Genomic DNA, 5,878 nt, shown 5'->3' with positions numbered 1-5,878 from the left:
CCAGGCAGACAGTGAAGAAATATGCAACATTATTTCATTAAAACATAAACTCCATCTCTCAGTTCCAGTTGTTCTTTATTATGAAGGGACAGTGACAAAAATCTTAAGTGTATATATCTACGAAAACTGGCTTGAGAAGGGATTTCAGAGAGAGAATGTTTCTCAGAAAAGCCACTTTAATGTGGCACATCATCTCATTTATGACTGTCTCTTTTTTTCTCAATTTGTCAATTACTATAATGTAAAATGGGAGACCTATGGTAGCACATGTTGTTTAAGTTGGCCAATAGTCTCCTCATCAAGGACTTCCCCCACAGCGTGAAACAGAGCTTGATTTACCGAAACAATGAACATTGTTGCTGGTTTTTCAAACACCTCACTCTCCCTGTTCTATACCAAACATTTCTGCAAGGCATACTTGCTAGACTCAGGAGAGAAAAGCTGCTTGAGACAAGAGTTTTGGTTACATTTATTCCTGTTCTTTTGGTTAATTTAGAATATTGTTTAATTGTACAGTTTTAGGATTTATTGGTACATTTTGGAATGCTTTATTCTGAGCAAGAGGTGAGATTGATGTTGTCTGTACCCTCTGAAGGGCTGTATACTTTATGTATATCTTCCTGTGCCAGTTTATGTGCAGAGATGAAATGAGAGATAATACAAGAAAGGAGAACTAATAGGAGATGAATCTCAATTGTACACATTCCTTTGTACTCAGATTACATTAACACCAGGTGGAGATTTCATTCATTTAACTTGATTTTACATTTCGGGTGGAGGGATGTGGGGAACTTAAACCAGTGCCTCTCTTGCCCCAGATAGACTAACCACCAGTCCACCAGTCTACTTCCAGGGTAGTGAAGAGAATAGGTTAGAGTGGCCATGCGAGTTGGCTGAGACTGAACCAAGTCTCAAATGTCTCAATGATAGAATAATCAGAGGTCATATCTGTGTATTGAAACATACTTGTTTGAGTGGGGCAGGCGGCCTCTCTGTTTCATACAACACATACACAGTGCTTTAGATCCTTACAGGTACTGCAACAAGTGCAGTAGGCACTCAGAGGACAGTCTCTATTTATGCCTGGTGAATATTCATGTACCTCACAATTGTGCTATAGGATACCCTGTGTCACAGGGATGTTTTAAACAAAAAGAAGTGCTTCCTTTTTATTATGATTTTTTTTAAACAATTTTATATTGAACAGGTACATATCAGATGTATACAGATATAGTGTCTGTTTGAGTTACTATGGAGGTGCAAATATGAATGTAGAAGTAAAAGCAATTCAGAATCTCAGATGAAGTTAAGCCAAAAAATGAATAAAATTCAATAAAATCGAGTTGCTGTCAGTTCAGATGAGTTCCATTAGTTAAGCAGCCTCTTGTAAGTGCTCTTGTTCCCTGGCTCCTTTAGGTGCTCTTTCATGAAGCATGGAGGGACATGTGTTTGATAGTTATCTTTTTATCATTCATAGGGTCCGAAATTAATACCCGCCAGCCAGAAAATGCGGGTATATTTTCTCATTGGCAGCCTAAAGTCACAGGGTTACCACTGGCTTTTACTGGCAGGTTACAACCTATCATGTTAGTCAGAGAACGCTTGTAAAACGCAAGATGCCCAAATCCTGTTCGTAGGGTTTTTTTTCTGTAACTCCATATTTCTACACCTTTTTTATTTAAGAGGAAAGCATGTAGCTTGAATGTTTTGGTTAATATGTTACTTTTATGTTTTTAAATATTAAAAATGTTTAGACCATATTTATTTTCCAAGACGTGGGAAACTTACAGGTCTATTTTCCAGTTTCCAAAATGCAGAAACTAGAAAAATAATGTAATAATCGTGTCTATCAAAGGCAGGATGACATTGGTAGTGAATATATATAATGGCATTTTCTGGACGGTACGAAGCCTGCTAGTTTAGGTATGTGGAAGTGTAGCTGCATCATGAATGGACAAATAATGGTTCAGTTTAGCCATGCTAATTTCTACTATGGGCAGTGCCGTTGTGGGAAATTAACACCTGTATCTAGTTAGAAGCACATTTGCAACATAATAGCTAGCTAACTTTCAGTTTATTGGTATGCTTGCTAGCTAATTTACCTTAAGTTTACAGTCATTTAACGTCAGCCTCTTGCTAATTTACACATTTTTCCCACACATTGACTTGATGATATCTGGCTACAATGATCACTCTAATCAATTGTCAACCAACGAACAAACACTACAAACCAGTAACAAAGCAGTTAATGGTTTCTAAAACTCATTGGAGTCTCGTTTGTCCTCAAATGACATTAAGGCATAGAAGGCTACGCTGATTGGCTTTCAGTAAAAAAACTTTGCTGTATGAATGTATGTTCTTTTTCTAGACAGTCAAAATCAAAGGCATTGTGATCCCAGCTTTGACCAAAGACAGAGACTGTCCGTTAGCTGTGTGAGTGTGAGCTGACCCACATTATTTATTTTGTTAAAACTTGTCATGTTTTTTCTCATTACAGCTAAACAGTTTCATCTGTGTTGACATTTAGAATACCCCCTTTCCAACACCTTTTGCTTCAGCGCCCCCTAACGGCCATGAACTGCCAGCAGTTGAGAAACCCTGCTGTAAGTTACGTCAATGGCAGGGTCCCTCTTTCCCTCCTCCAGTTGTGAAATCTTGTGTTGGCCATCTCTATACAATTTCTGCTTGACCAATTGCAAGCTACATATGATCATGTCTCTCATCACATATTTTGATAGCTGGCTCTACTATTGATTTAAAAGGCACAAACTACACTGAGTGAACAGATGGCAGACAAATGAAGACCATATTCCAAACAGTACATGCCATTGGAAAAAATGAAGACCTCATACTAATTTAGATTGGCAATTTCACTCCAACTTCATCAACATTTTAATGTAATATTAGATACATAGATACTGTCTGGCTAACTAACTAGGTAACTAGTAGACGTAACAAACATTTTTGTGGTTTAATTGGCAGCTTTAGGTATAGTGTTATCTTGCTAGTTAGGTATTTTAGTTATTACTTTACAATGTTCCTACCATACAGCTGTTTGCCTTTCAGAATTCAGTTGAAATGTAGCTTGTAATAAATTGTTTTGTGAAAAATCTGGCTTGTAAATTTTTTTCATCTACCAGCCACCCTTGCTGGTGTACCTAAAGGTTAATTTCAGGCCATGCAGTCATTTTTGTTGCATGGAGAAAGTGTCTTTCCTTTAAGAAAAAAATCTTTTTGAATACTTGAAGTGGAATTTGAGTGTTTCGCAGACATGAGAAAGCTTGTGATTTCTCATAAGCCTTGGCATTTACTCTTTAATATTGAGAGCTCTTCTTGCTAAATGGGCTTGCGTAATTTTATCTGAATAAAGGATAGAATCTTACAGACATGTATGAAAAAATGTCAATTTTTTCTTGTTAAATTATCCATTCTTGTGAAATTGATCTGTTTGGTAACTGATTAGATTTCAGAACCGAACTGTGTCCCTACATTATGGCCTGTACTCGCATACAGACACATACAAAATCTGCCTGGGCTAAAGCTTTGCCTACTTGGTGCTGAATGTTCTGAATTCAATTTGGAATAAGGACTGTTAGGATGGGAACATCTCTGAATCAGGTTTTCTCTGTTCCACCTATGTTCCAGCTGCTTTTGGTCAATAGTTGCATGTCCTTTCATGTCTTGAAAAAGAAAACGCATAATTTGATGTCATTTCAAAGTTGTGCTTAAATTGTTTTACTTTGTTTTTTTATTTTCCTGCTGTTGGAAATTTTATTTTATTTTATTTTATTTTTTACAATGACTTTGACAATAAAGGCTTTTCATGTTGAACTCTGGAGAAAGGCTGTACTGATAATAGAAGGGAAAAGATTAAATTGTGTGCGTGTTGCCACCAGGGGGCAGGAGAGACCATTGAATTGGTATTGAATGAACAACTACCACCAAAGCTAAGCATATTCATCTATCAAAGGAAGCTAAATGAGACATGACAATAGATGATAATGTGAAAACTTTAATAAAGAAATAATCTTAAGTCACTCATCAGGCTGAAAATGGCTACCAGCATTTGATGTCACATTTACTAAGAGGTGATGCCTTATCTTTTCAAATCAATCAAGGGCATTGTGTGTATTATTAGCGTGTCTGTTTTATCTGTGGCTCAGACACCGTGCATTGTTTCTAAATGGAACTTTATAGAACCTCACAGATCTGAAAGCTTTTTCTATGCTTTGGTCCCATATATGATCTGCTCTAACAAGTACAATGCTACCATGTGCTTGGTATTCCAAACTAGAGGTGAAGAAGTGTTTCAGCATGTTGATTAGCTGTGGTTAACACTGATCCCTGTCATGGTATTTTTTAAGAATGTGTTAAACTATTTCATTATCTTATATGTGTTTTTTTCTAAGTGTTATACTGGATTTTGGGATTTATCCAGAGTTGGTTTAGTAATGATTTATTCTCCCTGGTGCAGTGTTCTTTTTACTTGTTTTTTTGTTCAGTCTTAAAAGTGAAGGAGGCTATTCCATAGTGTCCCTCACCTCAGGCCTGCTATATGTGGCACCACTGAAAGGAGGAATGGATACACAGCATCTCTCATGTGTTAGACAATGTGTGAGTGGTTTTGCGTGCAGGATGACATGGAAAAATCATATCATCTTACTGCAGTAATTGGTCAGTGTACCTTGTTCATCCCTCCGTCGCTCACTGTGTAAGCAGCTCTCCACACAGTACCTTTGCACTGCCTATAGACAGCGAAAAGGCACTAAGCTGATCCTTGAAAGTCATCAGCCCCAGATTCAGCTCTTCCTTCCCAAAGCGTATGTTAATATGCCAAAGATGTACCGGGGCAATTGCAAGTTCCTTTGGAGAGGTTTACACTGATCTTTGGGTCTAAACCCCTGCTAAGGTAGTTACAGTTGAACCAGTGTTATTTTAATGGGTCATGGGACTTGAGGTGGAGTGGAATGTAGTTGCATTCTTAATATGCATGACCGTGAGATCAAGCTGCTGGTGTTACATTAATGGTCACTGTTACTCTAGGTGATTTGGTATTCCTGTTCATGACTGTTCATGTAAGTGGCCAGCATTGTGGCTCTTACTAATTATTTGTTTAGTAGATGCCCTCATCCTGGGTGATTGCATAGCTTGCATTTTACATAGCATCTATTTGTACAACTGATTGCCATCTTAAGTACCTTATTCAATGGTACAGCAGTGCCTCACTTGAGATTCAAAGCAGCACCCCTCTGAATAATAGTCAAGATCCTTTACTGCTACAGCACACTCACTGCTGTCAATGGCCCTACAGCACTGTAACGCACCTGAGAGGTATGCAGGTAAAGTTGCTAAATGTCTGTCACATACCTTTTTTATGTCCAAACATGCTGATTACAAATGATTAGGCCATCCAGTCAGGGAGTTAAAGAAAGTATGAGCCAGTTAAAAAAAAAAAAAAAAACAGGACAGTGGTTTTATCCTCTGGAAGATGGAAGAATTCTCCTCCTACTCAGGTGAATAAGGTGTTGAAGTACCTTGGAAAGGAAAAGTGGTGAAGTAACATTTATAATACAATGACATTTTGCATTTATTTATTTATTTCATATTATAATAGCGTAGTTATTTATTCCGCCTGTGTTACAAGAACTTTTAATGAGAACATTTCACAATAGGAGGTAGATCCTGTTTGGAAATATCTTTATCTCAGGATCTCTACAGAGGGTACTTTCACCCAACACCTCCAGTAGCAGAAATGACCTACGGATCAACAGCATGGCTGTAGATAGGGGGAACTATCTTTAGTGCCAAACCTGAGTGATAATCCCTCACTGAGCAAATCCTTTGAGTTCAATAGTAGAGCGGATGGCATCTACTCCTA

This window comes from Megalops cyprinoides, chromosome 10, assembly GCF_013368585.1.
Source record: "Megalops cyprinoides isolate fMegCyp1 chromosome 10, fMegCyp1.pri, whole genome shotgun sequence".
In the NCBI taxonomy this organism is placed as follows: Eukaryota; Metazoa; Chordata; class Actinopteri; order Elopiformes; family Megalopidae; genus Megalops; species Megalops cyprinoides.
The sequence above is the reverse complement of the archived record's forward strand: the minus strand, read 5'-3'. Positions refer to the sequence as shown.